At 36.3% G+C, this 7,500-nt stretch overlaps 1 pseudogene across 1 annotated transcript in view; it reads right to left on the bottom strand.

The window, feature by feature from the left end:
• Positions 1-7,500, bottom strand: part of LOC143282815 (mitogen-activated protein kinase kinase kinase 7-like) — a 64,179-nt pseudogene that overhangs the window by 19,436 nt on the left and 37,243 nt on the right. Inside the window, exon 16 of the transcript XR_013055310.1 lies at positions 1-94. This exon is cut by the window's left edge and continues 254 nt beyond it. The product of XR_013055310.1 is annotated as a mitogen-activated protein kinase kinase kinase 7-like (transcript). The remainder of the gene's footprint in view (positions 95-7,500) is intronic.

Below are 7,500 nucleotides of genomic sequence, written 5' to 3'. Positions count from 1 at the left end.
ACCCCTGCTGCTGCCGTTGCCGTCGTCATCGCCGTCGCGTTGGCCGCCGCGATGCGCGCATACTCGTCAGAGCCTATGCGTCGGTGGCCGTAGCCTGTTGGTAGCAAAAAAAAAAAAAAAAAAAAAAAAAAAAAATTTGTTGTTGTTGTTGATGATGATTACTGGAGCACACTTTTTGTTTGAAGCTTCTGCTTGTTTTTGTTGTTGTTGCTCAGTCAAGGTTCTAATGTTTATATGCTGCAGTGTTTTGTCTTTAAAGGAAAAAGATTTTTTTAAATTGATTGGTTGGTTGGTTGTTTTTTTTCTTTTCTTTTTTGTCTTTTTTTTTCAGAAGTATGCTTTGTTAGAAGCTTCTGCTTGTAGTTGTTGCTCGATCAATGTTTTAATGTTTATTGCAGCACAAACCAAAGTTGTTTTGGGGTTGGTGGTTTGTTTGGGTTTGTTTTGTTTGTTGTTGTTTTTCTCAAAAGTATGCTTTGTCATAAGGTTCTGGTTGGTGCTGTTGCTCAATCAATGTTCTAATGTTTATTGTTGCATCGCTTTGTCTTTAAGGGACTAAAATCTGTTGAATCAAAATTGCTTTGGAGTGGGTGGGATGGTTTGGTTTTGTTCTTTTTTCCCAGAAGTATGCCTTGTTTTTAGGTTCTGGTTGTTGTTGTTGCTCAATCAATGTTCTAATGTTTATTACTGCACTTCCTTGTTTTTAAAGGACTAAAATTTGTTTAATTGTTGCTCAATCAATGTTCTAATGTTTATTACTGCATTGCCTTGTTTTTAAAGGACTAAAATTTGTTTAATTGTTGCTCAATCAATGTTCTAATGTTTATTACAGCACTTCCTTGTTTTTAAAGGACTAAAATTTGTTTAATTGTTGCTCAATCAATGTTCTAATGTTTATTACAGCACTTCCTTGTTTTTAAAGGACTAAAATTTGTTTAATTGTTGCTCAATCAATGTTCTAATGTTTATTACTGAATTGCCTTGTTTTTAAAGGACTAAAATTTGTTTAATTGTTGCTCAATCAATGTTCTAATGTTTATTACTGCATTGCCTTGTTTTTAAAGGACTAAAATTTGTTTAATTGTTGCTCAATCAATGTTCTAATGTTTATTACTGCATTGCCTTGTTTTTAAAGGACTAAAATTTGTTTCATTGTTGCTCAATCAATGTTCTAATGTTTATTACTGCATTGCCTTGTTTTTAAAGGACTAAAATTTGTTTCATTGTTGCTCGATCAATGTTCTAATGTTTATTACTGCACTTCCTTGTTTTTAAAGGACTAAAATTTGTTTAATTGTTGCTCAATCAATGTTCTAATGTTTATTACTGCATTGTCTTGTTTTTAAAGGACTAAAATTTGTTTAATTGTTGCTCAATCAATGTTCTAATGTTTATTACTGCATTGCCTTGTTTTTAAAGGACTAAAATTTGTTTAAACTAAAGTTGTTTGGAGGGATGGTTGGCTGGTTAGTTCGGGTTGTTTTGTTTTTGTGGTTTTCTCAAAAGCACACTTTGCCAAAAGGTTCTGCTTGTTGTCGCCCAGTAAAATTTGTTCTTATGTTTATTGCTGCACTGTTTTGTCTTTGAATGACCAAAATTGTCTGGGGTTGGTTTGGTTTGTTCCTTCTTCTTCTTCTTCTTCTTCTTCTTCTTCTGTGTGGTTACAAACTTCCTACCTTCCATCCTGATCAACAACGTGAGGTTTTGGGGTTTTTTTTACATGATAGACCACACTTTAACCCTTCCAAGACGGTCTCTGCTACAATCAAATTCCAACCCCCAGTACAGAGGACAGCAGTTGCCTCCTCTGCTGTTGTGATGATCATTGTCAGACACACCTATCATTCAAACAGGCAGCTGTACTCTCAATTTCGGAGGTGTGCATGCATGGTGTGTTCGCATAAGCCACCAAACATTGATTGTGTTAAAGATTTTGTCTGCTACAAAACTTACACTGGATGTTGTTTTTTATCTTTGCCTAAGCGATAAAACTGCGAACTGCAACAGAAATAAAGGAATGAATAGATAAAAGCATTTTATTTACCTTCAAAGCTAAATGTGTTGATCATGAAACCAATGCTGCCTTTGTCTTGGAGATTTCTCTAATCTGAACCAATGAGCTGAACGCTACAGCAGCATCCAAAAATTTTCTTTAAAATAAAATAAAATAAAATAAAAAAACAAAAACAAAAATTAGCATAAAATATTTCCTTGTTGAAAGAATTCACTCATTCACTCCTCTAATTTCAAAACTGTAAAACAAAGAACTGGCTCAGGGATTTTTTTGATTCAGCATAAACATGATCTGTTGGGATTTTTTTTTTTTTTAATAATCATTTTGCAAGTATGCACGAAGACATGCATGTATGCCCATAATATGTGATATCTCACAGGCATGACCCCTCCACACCACCACCACCACCACCACCCACACACCCACACCTACACCTACACCCTGACACTAACCCAAGCACACACACACACACAAACTGGAAGAACTGCTGACAAAGCCTAACACATGCTGTATGGCCAGCACTGTAAAAACTCACGAACACGTCTGCCTTTGCCACCACACTAGATTCTGAACATCCAAACTATGACAATGCATTTAAATACCTTCAACAAGTTTGTTTGTGTTTTCTTTTGAAGCATGTTTAACCCCTTCTGTGCTAGCCACACTGAAATATCTCAACCAGTAAATGTTTTGTATGTACTGTTATTCTTAGACTAGATTTTATAACAGTAAATTCTCTTGTCATATTTAAATCCCATTAGTTTACATTTCATCATCCTATAATAACCTTTCCCGTTTCTTATGTTATGTACCAGAACAGCAGCCAGAATTAGAATAGTGAGTATTTTTGTTTGCAAAAAAAGCTGAAAATCATCTTTGTCAAAAGCCTCTTTTATGTAAGACTTTTTTCCTCTCCATTATGCCATATAATGTAGCCACCATTCTAAATTGTCTTTATCATGTTTAGCAAGCATTAGGCCGGGGAAAAAATCATGACTTCTGTTTTACCTTGCTTTTAGAGGGAGGTGTGTGTGTGTGTGTCGATATTTGTTGTTGTTGCTGTTTTTCTTGTTGTCAGTCTGTATCAGTACGCATCTTCATTAACAAGAAAGAAAAAAAAAGAAAAAAGATTTCTTTTTCCAAACATATTAAAGAAAGACACTGCTCCTGTTTCATTTTCCCCTACCCCCCTGGCCCAGGCAGCATGAAGAATGTGTGAGTGACCGTGTCGAAAGATGCTCACAAACAGCTGAAAAACCTCTAATATAAAACAATGCAGTGCATCCGCTGTGACTGTCAAACACAGGATGCTAAAAAAAATTGTTTTTTCTTTCTTTCAAAACCTTGACAGCATCATCCAAGCTATCAATAAATTCAATGTTGTCTATAGTCTGACACACTACCGCTGCAAGCACATGAAAAAGCAAGCTATCATACCCTAAACTACAGCACTTATGTTTAGGATGATGATGATGATAATAAATAAATACATTTTAAGCATATAGCCCTACAGCTCTAGGTCCTTCACAAACACTGTACAGCAGCATGCAATACATACATCACGTACATAAGAAAATGAAAGAATATTCTCTACATTATACGTCTGCCAAACAACGCAAAACATTCCTGCAAACTTCAGTGAAACAACAGTTAAAGCAAAACACATCACTGACACTGGCCATTCTGTGTCACAATGACATGACGTTCTCATTCATGTTTACGCATCTATGGAATTCAAACATGCATGCTTGCGATGTGACAAGCGACGAATCGGGCAGCTTGTGGGAAGTTTTCATACTACTGATCAGTCTGCTGTCAAACACAGAGGCAAGAACCTGTCAACACTGCTAATGTGTTGGAAAGTCTGTTGTGTATGTTGTACACTAGTACCTGCAGTGTACAGGTACTTACCAATATCTACTGGGTATTAGGTATTGTTTTATGAATAAAATTAACACTTTTTTATACTGCTAGATTGGGATGGTGAAAAACTTTAAATGTCTAATCACATACCTGCAATGATTAATCAACATTTTTCATTTGTGTATACACACACACACACACACACACACACACACACACACACATATTCATAAGCATGCATCATCAAAGCATGCACATACACATGCACAGAAATGCACACATGTTCAGACAACTGGAAACTCAGAGTGACAGCTAAAGAGTGGAAGAGAGAGGGAACTGCACTGTAGCATCAACAACTGACAAGAATAACAATGATGACATCTACCATTCACACTTCCCTCACACTAAACTACACACATAACATACACCACTCTGTCTATCCTGGATTCAGCATCAAACTCTCATCATTTCCACAAACTGAACAACGAAAATGAATACTGGTTGCTAAGACGCTGACAATGAAACATCCCTTCTTGCACAATTCTATATCAGTATATAAACATGAAAAAAAAAAAACAAGAAAGAACTGTAAAACTAAAATATATCTAGCCTGATTATAAAACATCCTATCTTGCACAATTCCAACTTGGAACATAAATATGAAGAAACAAAATTTAGGAACAGCGAAACAAAAATATATCTCAACTGCTAGAGCGAGAACAGAATGTCATATAATCATAATTAATTAAAGGAAACATGCTGAGCTGTTATTTTAGGTAACATCATGCTGAGTACGTTTTGCTTGTGTTAACTCAAACGTTGTGCCCGAATCAGATCAAATGAAAATTAAACATGGATTCATTGTTGAAATAGGTGTATTAATGCTCTCTCCTGTAAACTCAACACACATGTACCCTAGTAAACGACAGAAAGATTTGAAGAATTTTGTTACTCAGGAAACTAATCAGCATAAAATACAGTCACTAGCAATAAAACAAGTCTACAAAAGCAATACAAATACATAAGTACACACAAATACATACAAGTAACAGTACATAAGAAGCAGACAACACACAAACATGTTGATTGGAACATGGATGATAAACGAGAAAATGTCACGAAATCACACACTCAGCAATGCTGTAAAAGAAAAACACAATGACTGGCCCAGGTATGATTTTAACAATGAACCTAACTGACACAAAGACAAGGGATTTACAGACAAGCACTGTGTGATAAACTTTTGTACATTAAAATACGAGCTAGCCATCTTTTGCAAGGGTAGTTACATGTATCAGTTTGTGTGTTTTGTGTGTTCATATATCTCTTTATATCCACCAGCTCTCATTTATAACACAACGGAAGGAACATGTCACTGTTTATTGTCACATCACGTACCTTAACTTGTCATCTTACTTTAAAACTGACATCACACATCACAAATGATTTTTTAATCAATGTGATAAGTAGCTCTCGCTTTCAAAGGCTATTGCTGAAAACATTCAAAATGAAAACCCTGCTCTCTCAAACAGAAAAGATCATGCAAAGAAAGCTAAATGAATGTAAATGAAAGCCTATGTCATAAACAATTTTCCTTCAAAACTTCAATAAACATCAGGATTCAAATGAGAGGAACTATCCTCTTTTTTATGGACATTAAACAAATTCCTATATCCCAACTTTATTTATTTTTACTTTATTTCTTTTTTCTCTTTTTTTTTTTTTTTTTTTTTAAACTGAAAGAAACTATGTCAATTTACTCTATATTCAATAGCCACAAACTATAGGTGAGTAAAATGCATGAATATGGTGAACAGTTATTGGAAAGGGAAAAAAAAACTATTTTCAACAATTTGATAACTTTAAGTCTCTCTCTCTCTTCATTTGTGTATACACACACACACACACACACACACACACACACACACACACACACACATATTCATAAGCATGCATCATCAAAGCATGCACATACACATGCACAGACCGTGACCCGACCCCAGCATCACTTCTCCTGCCCGCCGCCGTCCTTCAGTCACGCCAACAGTGCACACAGTGCCGAACGCAGGGCACCGTGGTCATACAGTGCTCTGTACAGACCCATGGCACCACCACACCTCCCTCCCCCTGTGCACCACCCTGCCTTCCCCGTCCACACACCACCACCACATCTGTGGTACAACTGGCCGCCACCTGCTTTCTTCCCCCCATTTGGTTATAACTTTTGAAACTTTTCAACATATATATTCATGTGTGTGTGTGTGTGTGTGTGTGTGTGTGTGTGTGTGTTCTTTCAAGAACTTCGACACAGTGTGAGTGTGTGTTGAAACAAGTGAAGTAAAAAAAAAAACTGAACCCTGATGTTGGCAGTCGAACAACCCTGTTAAAGAACAACCTGAACCTTAAAGAATAACCTGAACTCTGGTGAACCTCCTCAGAGTGCTGCTATTGCACAAACTGTGTAAAATATTCTTTGAACTTGACTCATCGTGACCTTCTACCTTTGTGTTATTATTTCCCCCTTATTATTATTATTCTTTTATCATATTCTTATTTTATTGTTTTCTTTTCATGGATTATTTCGTATAGTTACCTCCCTACGGTGCTACTGAACAATAACAAGCTGCAAAGTGTGCGGAACGATTGTGAACTCTAAAATCACAGTGACACTCCTTTCCTACTTTTACATTATTATTGTGGGTGTGGGTTTTCCTGTTTGAGTTGAGTGTGTACATCGTGTTGTATTTTGACATTTTATTTGGTTGTTCCAGTAGCTGTATTGGAGCTGTCAGCTACTTTTTGAGTTTAAAAAAAATCTTGTTTTATTTTATTTTAGTCTTTTATTTTTTTATTATTTTTTTTTTTATCTTTTTTTGTAATAATATTGATCATAACTATCCACTGAAAAAGATGTCAGACTTACATGGAAATACCGTGCGGTTTGGCCAAGCCAACGGGACAAGAATTGCTCACTTAAATGTCTACCATTTGTATAACAAAATACCCGATATATGTTTACTTTTGAATGGACCCCCTATCATCCACGTGCTTGGACTCAGTGAAACGCGTCTTGACTCCCGAATAACAAACGAAATGCTGTCGATCCCCAACTATGACATAATCCGTCGGGATGCAGTCAGCCATGGTGAAACTGGACTTGCAATCTATATACACAATAGTATATCCCAATATGTGAAAAGGAGAACTGATTTAGAGAACACAATGGTTGAGTGCATCTGGATTGAAATGAAATATTGCATGTCACCCCCCATTCTTCTTGGATACCTATATAGAAACCCTGCATCGCCATATACCTGGCTTGATGACTTTGTGCATATGATGGATCAAGTTAACGCTTGTAACCGCAACACCTTACTGCTTGGTGACTTTAACTATGACCTATTAAAACCCCAACCAGCCTGGCAGTCAACCATCACACTTTTTGGCTTACACCAATTGATAAAAAATCCTACTAGAGTTACGTCCACTTCCTCTACCCTGTTGGATCACATATACACTAATAACGAACACTCGATAACCGATATGAACGTGTTAGACAAGAGCATCAGTGACCATTCTGTTATCGTTTGCACTTTGCTATATAAACCCCCCAAATCACCAAG

The sequence above is a fragment of the Babylonia areolata genome, chromosome 6 (genome assembly GCF_041734735.1).
Source record: "Babylonia areolata isolate BAREFJ2019XMU chromosome 6, ASM4173473v1, whole genome shotgun sequence".
In the NCBI taxonomy this organism is placed as follows: domain Eukaryota; kingdom Metazoa; phylum Mollusca; class Gastropoda; order Neogastropoda; family Buccinidae; genus Babylonia; species Babylonia areolata.
The sequence above is the reverse complement of the archived record's forward strand: the minus strand, read 5'-3'. Positions and strand labels throughout refer to the sequence as shown.